This window comes from Mytilus edulis, chromosome 3 (genome assembly GCF_963676685.1).
Source record: "Mytilus edulis chromosome 3, xbMytEdul2.2, whole genome shotgun sequence".
NCBI classification, from domain to species: Eukaryota; Metazoa; Mollusca; class Bivalvia; order Mytilida; family Mytilidae; genus Mytilus; species Mytilus edulis.
Window position 1 is genome coordinate 90,176,538 of NC_092346.1, and position 18,995 is coordinate 90,195,532.

Here is an 18,995-nt window from a genome sequence, read left to right on the forward strand (position 1 = left end):
GATATTATTACATTTACTTTTTATTTGTTTTCTGTGATCATATTTAATAAATATATGTCTATGCTTTTTATTGATCATTAGGATCTTATTCACTCAAACAGTCCTTTTCAAATTTATATGATGTTACCAATATAATCCTTCTGATATAAAGAAATAGATGAACAGGTACAAAAACTCTCCGCCACTGACATAAGTTCACAAAAAGCTGTCCAGTTTAACCTTGACTCCCCAATTAGTTTGCTTAAGTTTTAAATGGCATTTAAGATCATCTGGTCTGTATGAAATAAAAACTAATAACAAAAAAGTACGTAGTATTTCAGGTCTTGGTCTAATATGGATTCATTACTAATTTCTAATGTAGACGAAACGTGCGTCTGTCGTATTAGATTATAATCCTGGTACCTTTGATAACAATTCTTCTTTTTTCATTACAGAGTTATATATTGTATGTAAATTGACAGTTAAGAAATTGTTAAATTATTTCAAACACTGAGGTTTTTATATCACGTTGCAGAGATTGTTTTGGTGATGTTCACAAAACTTTTCTGAACATTCGATTTGTACAGCTCTTCGTATTCATATATGATTCGGTTGTAAAACTGAACCAAGAGCCGCTGATGGGTTCGTGCTGTCGTACCTAATGATGAGCCTGTTATCTTTGATGAGTGTTAGTATGCCAACTCTCAGTTTTCATCGTGTATTGTTAAAACGATCAATTAATTTCGAATTCGCAATTAAGGGCCATTGATTTGTTACAGTACATAGAGAAAAGAACCGCTGACATGAAATTGTTCACTTTAACCTAGATATTTTCGTCTTTGCTTAAGTTAATATTTACGACCAGTATTAATGTGATTTAATCAGACGCGTATAACAGCTATATACAGAGAACAGTGAACAAGTGCAACATGAAGTGCACATCCTTTGGTTTCTATAGAGTGATATCCTCGGGTATATGGCACCGAGTTTATTACTAAATAAACTTTCCTTTTTTTTTGGTGTCAATCAAAGATAACGCTATCGGTATATATGTGTTTCTTTAAATATATGTTTGAGTTGTAATTCATACGGTTTTCAATAGAAATATCTTATTCAAATAACCTTGATTTATATGTTCATAGTATTAAGATTTATAAACGTTAAAGTTTAAACTTAAGGTAAACGTAAATACAATCAATTTAAGTGACAGGTACTTCAGGAGGAAAGAACATCGTCAAGAGCAAGCTTGTTTGACGAGCTAACATTCCAATTATTTGGCAAACGAAGAGAAAAGTTACAATTTAAAAATAAAATGTCCTGGTAACCAAGCTAATAAAAAAATATCAAAGTCCTTGAATAGTTTTTTTTTTATGTTTTCGGCTTTTTATTGGGGAGGGGTTTAGGGAAATGTACTCCTTCTGGGGGGCAGGAGGGATTTGAATCAATTTATAATGTACAGTTGATTTTGTCTTTTGCAACATTTTCTTTTTCTTGCGTCATATTTGATTTTGTATCACCCATCAGCATTCTCACTAATTGATATGGTCAGGATAATTTGATGCTTTTGATATATTGTGTTCGAGGGGGGGGGGAATAGAAAGTGGTATTGGTACTATATATATTATAATAATATCGTCTACATGACTTTGAAAAGACCTGTTAATTTTCTATTTCATATTGAATGAGTAATACGAAATGAATATTAAAACTTTAGTTACATATATTTCTTGATGATAACTTTGTCGATCGGACTCTTTAAACCCCATAAAGATAAAAAAAAAAAAAAAAAAAAAAAAAAAAAAAAAAATTATTCCCAAATTTACTTCCTGCTAACGAAATCTTACTTTCTGTACTTTTCCTGACGTTTTGATTTTAAACATATTTTATTCATTAAGTTATGAAAAGGATTGGGCAATAGGCACAGATTTAAAAATAGCAATATTAATATCATATAAAAATAGTCCAAAAAGTAATAATTCAATATCTATATCAAAATTATCAGCAATGGGGTTAATGGAATCAAAAAGGATCTGTCTTACATCATTGTACTTAGGGAAAATGAAAAAGAAATGTTTGTTATCCTCAACAGGGTGATTACAGTTTCCTGACGTTGCTGGTGGAAGTCTTCTCCGTATATTGCTATATTATAGTGCAGGACAGTTCTGATTTAGCTGATTAATTACCTTGGTATAGCTTTCAGTTAATAATAAGATATTTTCTATTATTGGTGTACTTTTATCTTTGCTTTGTGTCGTCAGTTATATCAACTTTTCGTGGTGAAAAACAGAGGAGGAAGTTACAAAACCATAAAAATACAAAATAAAATAAAATAAACCTAACACCCCTATGACAATAAAAGAAGGGCAAAATGACAAACAACAGTCCAAAACACTATATAGAAAACTAAAGACTGAGCAACACGAGCTACATCATACATACAGGATGGAAATGAGGATGGAGTTATTAGAACATATCAGTGGCACGTGATCCTTGGTCAATTGTGACACAGATATTATCAGAAGTCAATTACTCGACTAGTTGATGTGACGTTTTTGTATATAACTTATACATGTTTAATGGCAAGTATGTTTCATCTGTGAATCAAAAATAAGTTAAACGATTTTAGAACATGAATTAATGTTAATAACTACATGTACAAAGACAAGAAAGAAGTTAGTAAAGCGATAACATTCGCTAACAAATTTTAACTGAGCTTTCAATTTGGAAATCCCAATTCACGGAATGATAGCTTTCTGCGACAGTTAATTAAATTAAGTATACCTTAAACGGCTGTTTATCAATTGATTTTGATCTACAATGTATTTATATCGTAACCTTTGGATACTGTGTTAATTACCAAGTTCCCTACACTGGATACTTTTTATTGGAATCGTTTATTGTTTTCGTAAGATTCAAATGCATAATTTCTTAAATTTTCAATTTCATGTGTCCTGTTACGAACATAGTTTTGTATTGTTGACCAAATAGAAATAAGCAGAACTTATTAAATGGTTATCTATGCTTGCTTTTTCATATCCTAAGCAAAGGACTGACTGTAAATAACCATGACACTGTAAACTTGTAAATATGAACAAAACTTTCTTTCATAGAACGGAATTTACCATGCTATATCATCGAGTATGATTACGACGTGGGATGTTATAGGGTAAGATTTTATCTTAATGGGTTACACAGAACTTATTATAAGTTTATATACATGTATGATAAGATGAAGATGTGGTAAGGTTTTCAATTATTTTCATATGGTGGATCTGTCAATGCAAAAATTACAAGAAAAAAAGAAAAAATACAGTACTAAACAGGGCTAACAATGGCATTGTTATTTTGTCATAAAGATTTCTTTCATGCAGACTTCACATACTTAACAAGGAATTTCATCGTGCTTATATTTTTGAGGCTATATTTTAAAAAAACAATTATGTTTTTGTAGTGATTGCCTGCGATACAGAATAGATATGCATCCCTCATTGTTGACTTATCTCGGGACCTTTGACTTGTTACATAAATATTATATAAATTATGTGCACATATATTCGAATCTGAAACAAAATAATATAAAATAAATTGAATTTCTCGCAACTTGAATTTACTCCACTAACAAAACATCGGGGAACGTGAATTTCGGATATTATTACATTAACTTTTTATTTGTTTTCGGTAATCATATTGACATGTTTATGTTTATTATTGATCATTGGGATCTTATTTTTTCAAATGGTTCTTCTCAAATTCATATGATGTAACCCATATAAATCCTTCATCTATGAACAAAGAGATAAACAGGCACAAACACTGTCCGCCACTGTGATAGTATCATAAAAGCCGTCCAGTTTAACCATGACTCCATATAAGTACATTTTGGCAATTGAGTTTTTTAAGTTCTTTGTATTCTTGTGGGCACCAGCCGTGTCCTTTCAATACCAGACTTGTTCCTGTGTTGTTATTGTTCACTGTTTTCGCTATATAATACACGAAAATATTGTACAATACCATTGTCAAATGAACAACTCTACACACAGACCAAATGGCGTAGAAGGTTAACAACTATGCTGGTTTCTGTAGATATTTTAATGAACGTATCTGTGTATACTACATTGTAGTAATTGTCAATATTTCCAAGGTCCAGAGTTTGGTTTTATTATGATATACATCTTAATTAACCTTTTTCATAGAAACACGTAAAAAGTTCCACTATACCCGTAGAAGGTTAACAAGATAAAAACTGGCCATTATATTGCTTTCCAGCTATCAATACATATTGTCCTCCATCCTGTCGATACTTATATCTAGCTTAGCGTATAGTCATGTGCTCTTTTGACGACCTATTATTAGGGTTGATGCAAACTAATTGATACACAAGACTTTGAAATCGTTTGGGCTTTAAAAAATCTATCCGAGACTAGTAGTGCTCATTGGTCGGTACTTAGTGGCAGTCGTAATTTGATGGTTCGATTTTGTGATTAGTACCGCTTTGGTGGGACCTAGCTCTTTTCGACTGAACTTTGCAGTTTGTTCTAAAATAATACTGAGAAACAACTGAGCAAAGGTTATAAGAGTTGATTGAGGGGTAGACATTATGTATGTGACTTACCATAATCCCAAGCCTATTTTTGGTTAATTATTATTAGCTTGAATAATGCTGTAGTTTTGAATAGTTTCATATTTTATGAAGCAGGATCTGCTTCTCCTTCCGGAGCACCTAATATCAACCCCAATTTTTAATGGAGTTAGTGTTGCACCTTCTTTAGTTGAGAACTTTGATATGTTTTGTATACTGTTCTTTGTATTTTAGTCTTTTTCTTTGACATGGCGTTGTCATTTATAAAACTTGTATGACTTTAAATGTCCCTGTAGAATCTGTATGCCTCTGGATTCTTTCATTACATAATATACAATTGTTTTGATCATTGTTGAAGTCCAGACGAAGACCTAGAGTTGTTTACATCTATGTTAATACGCTTTGGTGGTTGACTGTCTCGTTAGCAGTTATACCATTTTGCATTGGATGATGCAATAGATTCGTCAATGTTTAAAATAAAAGATTTCATTGCATATTTTAATTTGTCTCCTGAGATTTAATTAGGAGTACACCAGTCGATGATGAAATCTCAACACTGTCATTTGAAGTAAATATGGAAAGTATTTGATATCCTATTATACAGATTTGTTTCTTTTTGGATGTGGATGATTGCAGGTCTCTTTTGACATCAATAAATCACTCCCCAATTAGTATGCTTAAGTTTTAAATTATATTTTAACTCATCTGGTCTGCATGACATAACAAATCATAACAAAAAGTACATATTATGTTAGGTCTTGATCTAATATGGATTTATTGCTAATTTCTTTCTTTTTTCATTAAAGAGTTCTGTATTTTTTGTAAATTAACTAAATTTTTTTTTAATTATTTCAAACACATAGGTTTGTATATCACATAGCATAGTTTGCCTTAGTTCTATTTGGACCAATTTTTCTGACTTTTCGATGTGTACAGCTCTTCTTATTCATGTGATGTGGTTAAGTATGAGAGCCACTGATGAGTTCGTGAAGTCTGACGAACCAAACGATAAGCCTGTTATCTTTGATGAGTTTCATGCAGTCTCGCGAACCAAATTATAAGCCTGTTATCTTTGATGAGTTTCATGCAGTCTCGCGAACCAAATTATAAGCCTGTTATCTTTGATGAGGTTCATGCAGTCTCGCGAACCAAATTATAAGCCTGTTATCTTTGATGAGTTTCATGCAGTCTCGCGAACCAAATTATAAGCCTGTTATCTTTGATGAGTTTCATGCAGTCCCGCGAACCAAATTATAAGCCTGTTATCTTTGATGAGGTTCATGCAGTCTCGCGAACCAAATTATAAGCCTGTTATCTTTGATGAATTTCATGCAGTCTCGCGAACCAAATTATAAGCCTGTTATCTTTGATGAGATTCATGCAGTCTCGCGAACCAAATTATAAGCTTGTTATCTTTGATGAGTTTCATGCAGTCTCGCGAACCAAATTATAAGCCTTTTATCTTTGATGAGTTTCATGCAGTCTCGCGAACCGAATTATAAGCCTGTTATCTTTGATGAGTTTCATGCAGTCTCGCGAACCAAATCATAAGCCTGTTATCTTTGATGAGCTTCATGCAGTCTCGCGAACCAAATTATAAGCCTGTTATCTATGATGAGTTTCATGCAGTCTCGCGAACTAAATTATAAGCCTGTTATCTTTGATGAGTTTTTGTATACCATTACTTAGCTTTCATTGTGTTTTGTTAAGAAGATCAATAAACATTCTGAATTCGCAGTCGGAGATCACTGATTTGTGATTTGTGTTCAGTACATATAGAAAAGAACCGCTGACATGAAATTGTAACCTAGATATTTTTCTTTTTTCTACAGTTAATATTTACGACCAGTATGCATGATTTCATTACACACGTATAGCAGCTATAAAAAAAAGTGCACATTCTTCGGTTTCTATATAGTTATATTATCAGGTATATGGCACCGAGGTTATTACCAAATAATCTTTCTTTTTTTGTGTGTAAATTAAAGATATCGCTATCAATATGTATGTGTTTCATTAAATATATGTTTAAGTTGTAATTCATACGGTTTTGAAAAGAAATATCTTATTCAAATAACCCTGATTTATATCTTCATAGTATTAAGATTTATAAACGTTAAATTTGAACTTAATGTAAAAGTAAATACAATCAAGTGACAGGCACTTCAGCAGAAAAAATCGTCAAGATCAAACGTGTTTGACGAGTTGACAATCTAATTCTCATGCAACCGAAGACGACAGTTTCAATTTCAAAATAAATCTGTCCTGGTGACCAAGTCAAAAGAACATTCAAAAGCCTTGACAATTTAATGTTTTCGGCTATTTATTGGGTAGGTGTATATATGAAAATTTACTCTGTTTGGGAAAGAGGGGTCTGAATATTGTCTTCTTCAATATTACTATTATGTCATCATATTTTCTACGCAACAAATTAAAATATATCACCATCATCACAAATTGAAGTGATCAGGATAATTTTATTAACCAGATGATTGTGTATTTCGTTAAAAGGGGGATGTAAATTGAGACTTATCTTAGACTGGTACTGTACATCATATCGTCTACATGACTTTGAAAAGATCTGTCAATTTTTTAATATAGTTTTAATCAAGTTGTAAAAATCAAATTTTTAAACTTCAGTATTAAATATTTCTCTATGATAAGTTTGCCGATCGGAATCAATTAACCCTTTATATATACATGATTATACAGTAAAAAATCATTGATATTAATGATATATGTATATACTGAATTGCAATATTGAAAGTAATATGAACATAAATAAATAAAGGCAACAGTAGTATACCGCTGTTCAAAACTCATAAATCCATGGACAAAAAACAAAATCGGGATAACATAAACAAGAGGCTCTCAAGAGCCTGAATCGCTCACCTTAAATTTTTTGCTTAAATCTTCCATCAATGATTATTTTGGGTTTTCAATTTATATAAATGGTTCTTCGATTCTTTCATATCTTCTTCAAAAGCAAAAACAAGAGTGGACACACTGAAATGTCTCGTTTGTCTCATGTTCATAATATAATTAATGATGAAAGTATAAAAAAAACATTGTATACCCCAAGCATTACATTATTGCTGTTTACAGTTTATCTACATCTATAATAATATTCAAGATAATAACCAAAAACAGCACAATTTCCTTAAAATTACCAATTCAGGGGCTGTCCGATTCATCTAAAAATTTCAGGGCAGATAGATCTTGACCTGATAAACAATTTTACCCTCATGTCAGATTTGCTCTAAATGCTTTGGTTTTTGAGTTATAAGCTAAAAACTGCATTTTACCCCTATGTTCTATTTTTAGCCATGGCCGCCATCTTGGTTGGTTAGCCTGGTCACCAGACACAATTTTTAAACTAGATACCCTAATAATGATTTTGGCCATGTTTGGTTAAATTTGGCCCAGTAGTTTCAGAGGAGAAGATTTTTGTAAAACATAACTAAGATTTACGGAAAATGGTTAAAAATTGACTATAAAGGGTCATAACTCCTAAATGGATCAACTGACCATTTCGGTCATGTTGATACTTTTTGGACCTTTTGGATTATAGCTCTTCATCTTTTATATAAGCTTTGGATTTCAAATATTTTGGCCACGAGCATCACTGAAGAGACATGTTTTGTCGAAATGCGCATCTGGTGCAACAAAATTGGTACCGTTGATTTTATTACTACCACTGGGTCGATGCCTCTGCTGGTGGACTATTAGTCCCCGAGGGTATCACCAGCCCAGTAGCCAGTACTTCGGTACTGGCATGAAAATACGGATTGTTTGTGTTATTAAAATTTGCTGTTACAAAATATTAGAAATTATTATAAATTAAGGAATGTATCTCCCTCATGCAAAGCTCTGATTCCTTTCACGAATTTGACTATACTTTTTGGACCTTTTGGATTATAGCTCTTCATCTTTTATATAAGCTTTGGATTTCAAATATTTTGGCCACGAGCATCACTGAAGAGACATGTTTTGTCGAAATGCGCATCTGGTGCAACAAAATTGGTACCGTTGATTTTATTACTACCACTGGGTCGATGCCTCTGCTGGTGGACTATTAGTCCCCGAGGGTATCACCAGCCCAGTAGCCAGTACTTCGGTACTGGCATGAAAATACGAATTGTTTGTGTTATTAAAATTTGCTGTTACAAAATATTAGAAATTATTATAAATTAAGGAATGTATCTCCCTCATGCAAAGCGCTGATTCCTTTCACGAATTTGACTATACTTTTTGGACCTTTTGGATTATAGCTCTTCATCTTTTATATAAGCTTTGGATTTCAAATATTTTGGCCACGAGCATCACTGAAGAGACATGTTTTGTCGAAATGCGCATCTGGTGCAACAAAATTGGTACCGTTGATTTTATTGACTTATTTGTAAATCTTAATTTGCTGAACATTTTTGCTGTTTTTAGTTTATCTCTATCTATAATAATATTCATGATAATAACCAAAAACAGCAAAATTTCCTTAAAATTACCAATTCAGGGGCAGCAACCTAACAACGGGTTGTCCGATTCATCTGAAAATTTCAGGACAGATAGATCTTGACCTGATTAACAATTTTACCCTGTCAGATTTGCTCTAAATGCTTTGGTTTTTGAGTTATAAGCTAAAAACTGCATTTTACCCCTATGTTCTATTTTTAGCCATGGCGGCCATGTAGTTTGATGAAATGGGAATTAAAACACAAACTTTATTCTAGATACCCTAGGAATCAATCAGATGAAGTTTGATTTGAATTGGTTCAGTAGTTTCAGAGGAGAAGATCTTTGAAATAGTTTACGACGACGACGGACAGACGACGACGGACAGACGACGACGGACGCCAAGTGATGGCAAAAGCTCACATTTCCTTTTAGGAAAGGTGAGCTAAAAAAGTATACTTACTTTTGTCAGACATAGAAGAAAAAATGTTTGCAATAGACGATAAACTTTTATTTATAGTTTGAAGTTTTAAAAGATAACATAGAACGTGGTACGCAGTTTCGTCGTTTGTAACAAAGAAATGTTTTGAACATAGACATTTGTAATTATTTATACAGAATCGAAGCTACGCTTCATAGTAGGTAAGACAAATCACTGTTGAATAAAAATACATATAGTTTATTTTTCCGGCATTTGATGTCTTATCTGCTGGTGGAGTTTTAATTCCCCGATGGTATCACAAGCCCAGTAGTCAACACCTATGTGCTGACATGAATTATCATTGATATGGTCATTTCTATAAATTCAACTGTTTACAAAAAATTAGAATATTTGAAATACTAAGGCCTTTCTAGCTCAGGAATCGATTACCTTAGCTGTATTTGGCAAAACTATTAGGAATTTTGGTCATCAATGCACTTCAACTTCGTACTTTATTTGGCCTTTTTAACTTTTTTGGATTCGAGCGTCACTGATGAGTCTTTTGTAGACGAAACGCGCGTCTGGCGTATATACTAAATTTAGTCCTGGTATCTATGATGAGTTTATTTATATGGTAGTCTCCCTATCATTCTTTAGAACTAAATCCTGTTAAATAACTGGAAGATAATTATTTAAAGCTATAAGTTTGCATTAAAACATAATACTATGTAGAAGATAACAACATTCCGGTGCATATGAAGTATATTTTTCCCCAGTGAATACGATGTTCCACAAGTTGATTGACTGTTTTTATAGTTTTGGTTTCATAGCTTCTAGACGATTCAGAGCTAGATTTGTTGTATATACACCTTACTTTGTTGGAAACTAGGCTGCCTTCTGGATGTTTTAAGTTGTCGCAGTTTTAAGTCGTTTGGTTGCTAATTCCTTGAAGTTTGCCAAACTTATTGTTTTTTCTCATTTATTTTTCAACATTCCCATTTTTATTCAGTTGTTATCCTGAAATATTTGCGACTGGAAATAAAACAATCATCAATCATTTGTTCATATTTCTGCGTTGATTATCACGTGATATGAATTAAAAAGATGGAAAATGTATGCAATGATGAATTTAATTGATTGGTTGGTGGCATATACTCCCCATCAAATATAATTCCCCACGAATAAAGAAATTTGATATTATTGTGCTTGTTGCAAATTAGCCTATAGTTTGAAATGGGAATTTGCTTTCATAATAAATTGAAATGTAAAAAATGTTTGAACTAGATTTCGAAGATATTTGAACAAAATACAAAACAATAAACTTCATTATATAAAACGTGATTCCAGTAATAATCAAACGACTATAATAAGTAACACATTTGTTATTTAAGAATATTCGGAGACACACTCATTCACATTCGGAGAGTTACGTTTTTATTTCATCGTTAAAACATTCGTAATATAAGTTCTTCATCTATTTATGTATACTTACCACCGGGGGTCTTTTCTTTGTAATGATAACTATATATATATATATATAATATAATCGAATGTTTAGGTTTCTGGAAATAAAATAAATTTCGTCTATAGCATGGAGAGTTGTAATTTCAAATTCTTTTTAAAACTAATATACACATTATTTGAACCGTAACATAATTCTATTAAAAGAAAATATTGGCTTTACATGAGTTGTTCAAGTTAATGATGTTCTTTCTTTTTTTCCGTATAATCCTTAATGTCCTATTTCTCGTTTCAAAGTGTACAGCCAGGACGATTTTCCTACCAAATCTCTATGTTAACATATTTAAAAATTACATTGAAATAATACATGAATTTTAAAACGCTGATAGTGGTAACAATGTATTTTCCAATACAAGAAAATTAAACCGTCTGTACGGTATGTGATTTTTGCTGTCGCAATTTATAGGCCCCTTAAGTGTACCCTTGGTTTTAATCATTGGTAAATTCATCATGAATAGTTTAGTGGTCTCAAACTTCTTTCTAACGCCAAATTCTGAGGTGATTCAACTATATGCCTTCAATAATTTAAATCAAATATTTATTTATATATTTTTTTAAAGTAGGACTATATTCTCCTAACTTTATTTTCACCATGGCTCTTAATAAAATCAATCTTTAATTTAATTCATTAGTAGCGTATCTCCATGTGTGCACTTTGAGATTTAACAAATATAACGTCGAGTTTCTAAACAGATGAATTATACATCAGTAAAGTTGGAAGATAGATAAAACAGAAATTTAGACATATTTTTGCAAATTTAACCATTTATAAAAAAAACTATGAAAAGAAGTAATTCTCAAGTAAAACCAAATTCTGTGAAAAGCAAAGCTATTGATTGTTCTTAATGAAGTTATCAGAAATTCGGTGTTGACATGCATATCAATTATATGGTCATTTTTATAAATTTCCTGTTACAAAACTTTACATTTTTCGAAAAACTAAGGATATTCTTATCCCAGGAATAGATCACCTTAGCCGTATTTGGCGCAACTTTTTGGCACTTTGTACTTGTTTGGCTTTATAACTATTATGATCTGAGCGTCACTGATGAGTCTTGTGTAGTCGAAACGCGCGTCTGGCGTAATAAATTATAATCCTGGTACCTTTGATAACTATAACTTCATGTTAGAGATTTTCTTCAAAGGAAAATTTAGAAAGGGTCGATTAAACCTGGTTTTACAGTGCGCTAAACCTCTCTCTCTCTCTTGCATAACCTTTATTTCAAGTTCCATGCAGCCAATTATATAACATGAATGTAATGTTCACATTAACTTAATGTTTAAACTAAAGTGGTATATCATTACTTAAAATATACTCGTGGACAGTTACCTTGATTTATATATTGATAGCATAAAGATTTATAACGTTTAAATTTAATCAAAATGTCAATACGATTAGCTTTCAATGGATGGTACTTAACCCATAAAGAAGTGGTTCGTCGTACATACCGGTCGATGGAAGATACGTCACAGACAAACAACTTCGAATATTCTATTCTTTTCTGAATACTTTTAAAATATCTCAAACGTCCAAATTGATGTGAATAAAATGAGATAGGTTATACGTTGATGAGGCTGCAAACTCACTATGAAAGATATACAGTCACAACCATGACAGGTTATTATTCACTGTGTTAAGCTCTTAATTTTCCCATTTCTATGTCGAGTTTAGAGAAAAGAACATATTACGAAGTCAGACTAGTATTCATGGGAGATCTTTCGTCAAGAAAGATATGACGTCAGTACTGACGATGCCAGAGCAAAGAACAATTGACGAAGTCAGACCAGTATTCAGAAGAGATCTACGTTTCACATATTTAATATCTAACTGTGACCTAGCTAAACAAAGAGTACATAAAAGCATACAAAGTTAAGAAAATGTAGCTAACGATATCAAGGAAACAAAGCACATACATATACAAAAAATAGACAATACCGTCTTTTAAGAATTCTTACAGAGAGGCAAAAGATACCAAATGGATATTTATACTCATTATTCGAAAACAAACTGACAGTGTCATGTTAAAAAGTGAAACGATCAAAAGGGTTCGTGTTGCTCAGTCTTTTAATTAGTTCACTATGTTGTGTTTTGTTTACTTTTGTTTTTCTGGTGTTTTTTTTTTCTTTTTTGGCGTTGACAGTTCATTTTTGACTTTTGAGTTTGAATGACCCTCTGGTATTTTTTGCCTCTCTTTTTCAAATACACAACAATATGGTGATACAGTTAAAAAAAAAAAAGTAAAAATTAAAAACCAATTCTCCAGAGAACAATTGAAGGTCTTTCCACCTGTATAATAAGAATGAAATTTAAAAAAGCGATGTTAGAAAATGTCACTCCGTGTTGATGTAATGTGGTAAATCAAACTTTGGAATAACGATAACAAGCAAAGATGAAATGAAAATCAATTACAAAAGAACGATAACAAGCAAAGTTCAAAATTTATTACATGACCCTGACCTTTGACCTTTGACCTTGACATCAATTTCCTTCAAATGGACCAAGGACTTCCTATGAAAAGATTGTCGGCCTCTACGACTTATAACGTATGAATTTATACAACTAATCGCCTACCTTAAATTTTCAAAGGGAAATAACTCCCATAAGATGTCTTCCGATCACTCAAGTCAAAGTAAACCATATCATTCTTAAGTGTAGACGAACAATTTGATGAAAACAGTTTGCTAAAATCTTTTACGGTTTTAGAGATATAGCGATAACAAGAAAAGGGGGACGCAGGGAGATAACTCCTATAAGAATAAGTGGTCGGTCACACATGGTGAGTTTTGAAACCCCCATTACTGTACAACATCATTGGCCAAAAATCCATTCGATATGTTGTAAGACAAAAAAAGCATCTCAGACGGCAGAAGAAAAAAAAAGAAAAAAAGAAATAAATAATCAGAAGAAAAACAAAAGGTCTTTCCACGAAAAGTGGAAAGACCTAATGAAACAGAATGCATATATCAGAAAAGTAAAAGAAAAAAATCCAGTCTACATGAAAATAATTGATGATTTCGATGATCTGTAAAATTGAATATCAGTAATAACTACTTTTAATTATATTTTTAATTAAATGTTAAGAATATACATTAAATATTTATTCGTTGGTGATACGTTTCCTGATTGTAGTCCATCAGATTCGACCTAGGATTAACACATACCTGACTACACCAAACACAAAGGCACTGATATATACCATCGAACGTATCCAATTTAAATGTTTAAAGTTATGCGAACATGATATAAAAAAAAAAGTAAACTTTAATTTAACTGACAATATTCGTACTTAACGGTCGTCTTGTAAGGTTGTAGACTTTAACCTATAAATATGGATGTTTAACGAACTTCTTTCATTTGTAAGAAAGGAACAACTGCTTTCGGTGCAAAGAAATAATTATATTGATATCCGTCAAGTGTCTGGACTTTAACAAAGAAATCAACGTAGCTACACTTTTGGTAAGACAATATTTTTGTTATTTATTTTTCATAATTTGTATTAACATGAAATTTTAGTAATCTTGACTATTCATATTACCTTTATGATTGAAATCTTTTTTGTATTTCATTAATTATACTTTCGTATTTTTTTAAAATAAATAATGAAAATTACGGAAGAATATAATTTATCATTACGTAATAGTAATTACTATATTTCTCACAAAAAAAGCTTATATAGATGTGCAAGAGAAAAACATCTTTGCATTATCATTTTATTTTTAATGTTGTCTGCTTAGCAGTCAACAACTGTAAAGTCTTGGCAAAGATATTAGGGTGTGTTGTTCAGTCGAGCAGTTTTTCCATACTGCTTCTTAAAAGTTTTGGGTATTGTTTTATTCTGGACACAAAAATGCAATATCATGGTTAGCTTAAAGACAAATTCCATAAAAAAAACCCTATAAATTGCTGTACGATTTTAAAAGTTCATTTAATGGGTGAGATACTGATACGGATTGTATAAAATTGCCTAGTGTTGATTTGAAATTAGTCCATAAATTTAAAATATTATTTAACAACTCTAGGTAAAATACTGATGCGCTTAAATATTTCTCTTAAATATTTATTTTAAAGACGTAAGGGTGATCACTCGCTGCTTTACAGCACTCATTTCGAGTCTTATGTCAGAACTTTATTGTGAAATCAACCAATTTCAAACAGCATTTCGCGTGAGGTGCTGAATCATCACGTGACAATCTCCGTGACTGGTGAAGATAAATCAAAGAAGCAATGAAGGTCAATAAATCGGAACATACTTACATGTTCAACCAAAATTAGCATATTACATTCGTTATACAATAGTTAATCCTCTTATCCTTGAAATACGACAAACTATTTTGTTAAAAGGTCGAGCATAACATGTCTTATTTCAGTCGATTATCTATGCATTGTTTATATGAAGTGTTCTACTGCTCAAGTGAGACTTTGTTTATTTACTTTTATATGTTTGAACAAATTCAGATTACTCTTCAAGTTACGAAACAATGAATCAAACGAAACAGACGTCCTTAATAAAACTTCAAGCTGGATAATTAATGAACTAGACTGTTTTTATCTAGAACATTCAATATAAAAACCTCACGTTGTGGGTAGACTGTGCCTATATAAAACGTTTAAAAAACACACGATGTGACCATAGACCGTTTCTACAACAAATAAAAAGACATGAGTATGCCTTTTAATCTTGATATAGTTATGTCGCAATGATCGTCCTATCATTACCGGTAGGTCATAAATATTTTATAAGCATTGTTTTCAATTTTAGCAGTTTAGTTAAATTTTCGTTTCGATTGGTAATTTATTTCAAATAGTACTGCCCTCAACCTTCATATAGTTGTTTACGTATTCTATGTCATGATATACATGACTAAAAGATGCAAGGATGTTCCTGAAATATTTATTTTTTTACGAAATTATTGAAATTATGGGAGAGAGTTGTATGAGTTATTAGAGATAAACTTGAACTTTGAATCTGGTTTTTTTCACTGGAATACAAGTGTACAGTGCAACTTCTAGAATACTTTGTATTTACGGAATCTCAACTCTCAATGTAACAAGGTCATCGTTTTTGTTTAATTTCTACTTCTCAAATGGGTTGAAACTCACAAACATCAGCTTGGTATTTCATGTGTTGATCCATGGTTCATGAGATTTGTATGTACATATGCACAGTACGTATATAACGCAGACAATTAAAGACTTAACGTTCAATGACTTCAATAATGTTCAATGTCATTAACTTAGTATAACAAAAGTTCAAAGAAGTCTATCTTTTCAATCTTTTCAGTGTTGCTTTTCATAAGGTGTAATATACTGTATCAGTCTTTTAAAATATTCAAGGGTCAAAAAGAAGACCGTATACTTAAACCGTGCCAAAAGTCTGATCACAATCAGATACGAAAAGAAACAACAAATATGATGATAACATTTAATTCATTTTGAAGATTTGTTTTTATAATGAAAAATAATATTAAGATACGAATTGTTTTGAATGGCTCATTATAATTTTAAATCAATAACGTGACTGACCGAGTGTATGTTTATCCTAAGACATGTCTATGTTGACATTGATCATACAGCATATCAAATCATAAGTACTGTGGCTTTTTTACGTAAATTTTGTGAACATTTTTTATTTTACATGTATTGATATATATTTGATATTGCTATTCTTTTTAAACATTACATGCCATGTTAACTTTACAATCTGAAAATGAGAAAACGGAAAAAAAATCAGACTTATCATGGTCCTTTTTGCAATTTTAGCTAAAATAGATCTACAGAGTGTCCTTTGCTCATTTCTATCAAGTGCCTGTGTTAGTTTTCACTACTTTTTACTTTTAATATTTAAAAAAAAAACATGAGATTAACGATCGGTCTGGATTTTGCAAAGGATTGATGATTTATTGGGTTAGTTTTTTCACGTATAATATTTAGCCATGTTTTGTAATGAATTATAACATGCCCATGTGGTAAATGCTTATTTGAATTTACTCCGGTTTTCACGTTAAGTGAAAAGCTATGTTTCTGTAACCAGATAATCGACTTATATGTGTCGATAGAAAGAAAAAAAGTTTTATTATAATGTGTTTACATATATACTCCTGCTATCAACAGTGGTATTTTTAAATGAGCTTAAATTTTAAATAGAAGTTGATATTATTTGCAGCTATTTTAAATTTTACGGCTTACTTAATTAGAATATAGGCATAATAACTACGTCAATATAACTCGACAGTTTATGAAATTTGATCTAATGATATTTTTGTGTGTTTCTTGTCAGGCAATATTTATCTCAATTATATCTTTGACAAGTTTACAAAAATTAAAAACAAAATAATCATAGCTAACCATATAACAACATTTACACATAACGTGCGTCTGATGTGAAATCACATTTGGAAACTACCAATGTCGATAATGAACAATAGTTTTAGCATTAGGAAATACATGGTTAACTGGATATGATTGCATTTTATTGTTTATAATGTTTATGCTATATGTCCTCCATGGGCTGTAATTTGGTTAATAAAAATATTCTATTCTATTCTATTTTATTCCTGTTTTTAAACTACTACGTTATTGTATTTGTAGAATTTTTATTTCGAAATGGGCAGTAGCAATTCCAGAGACGTATCCAAACAGCCTGGTAAAAGTGTTATGACACAAGATACATTATATATTGACGAATACGATGACGATTGGTTTGAAAACCAACCAAACAAAGCTGATAAAACTAGCAAGAAGGCATCAAACGGACAAATAATTCACAAAACTGAAACTAACAATAATGTACAGGAAAACCAAGCCATCAAAGCTAATGAAACTAGTAAGACAAACGGACAAATAATTCACAAAACTCAAACAAACAATAATGTAGAGGAAAAACAACTGAAGAATGGAAATGTTTCTACAGGCGAGAGAAAAAGTGTCTCTGGCAATAGTAAGCATATAACTGTTATTTCAAATAACAAAACTGCAAATACAGGTCATAGACCAAAAGTGGTAACACCAAGTACTGTCATGAATATGGTGGATTTAGAGGAATATGACTAAAAATTACTAAATTTTCGATTAAATCCATTGCAATAGTTTTTATGAAACACGTCGATCCGGACTTGGATTTATTCTTTTGAGACACGCCATAATTTACTCTTAGGATTAGGATTGTGCCAGGTGACGATGAAAGCCAATTTGGAATCTATTGTCCGGAGTATTTATATGATGAGAATTATTTTCACCACAATCAGAATTCGCTTTCATGGGACCAAACAAATACAACTATATTCATTACTTGTGTACGCATGTACATGCAAATGCATAGCCAGAAGTAGAATTGGATAGTGAAAAATACTTATGTTGCTAAATGTGTGCATATTTGTCTTCTGTGACCAGATTATACAATAGGTACTCATTAAGAGGTCTACTATGCAATATAAACACTCGCAGTCAATTAAGCCATTTGCATTTCTTGTATTTTTAAGTTTAAGATAAAAATAAAATAAAACAGAAAAATCTTAATGGTAAATTACAATTAGAAATTTATTGGAAAACATATTATCTATACTTTTAAACGAGAAGACCTCATTTTGGGTGTCGCTTCTCTTCCTTCCACAATAAATCAATCATCATGCCTCTGTGTCCTATAGGTAACATGCATAGTCGCATTTGTCATCCATTCTTATGATTATTCAGATTGAGTTATTTTGATTATTCAGATTGAGTTATTTTGGGAGAAAAACGACAAAAAAGGAGTCCGGATATGATTCCGTCATCAGACTGACTTTTAGTCATAAATAAGACTTCCGGTTTGAAACATGCACAAACACAACCAATCGTATGATAGATAACAAAAAATGAAAAATAAATAAGCCTATCAAATCGTTCTCCATTTCATGGTGTTTAGATCGCAAGAACCACAACTATTATACCTCCTTATAGAGGACAATTATTTTTCGCGTTTATTTACATGTAAACTACGATTATACTACTTTAATATATAGAGACTCTCTGTATTCTGTCTAATGTTTTTCTTTCAATTGTTTACTATT

At 31.5% G+C, this 18,995-nt stretch overlaps 1 long non-coding RNA gene across 1 annotated transcript; it reads left to right on the top strand.

Annotated features, from left to right (window-relative positions):
- The first annotated feature begins 14,121 nt into the window (after positions 1-14,121).
- LOC139517738 (uncharacterized) lies at positions 14,122-18,472 on the top strand. Its single transcript, XR_011663195.1, has 2 exons — positions 14,122-14,406; positions 17,539-18,472. It is a non-coding gene; the product is annotated as an uncharacterized lncRNA (long non-coding RNA).
- Positions 18,473-18,995: the final 523 nt, after the last annotated feature.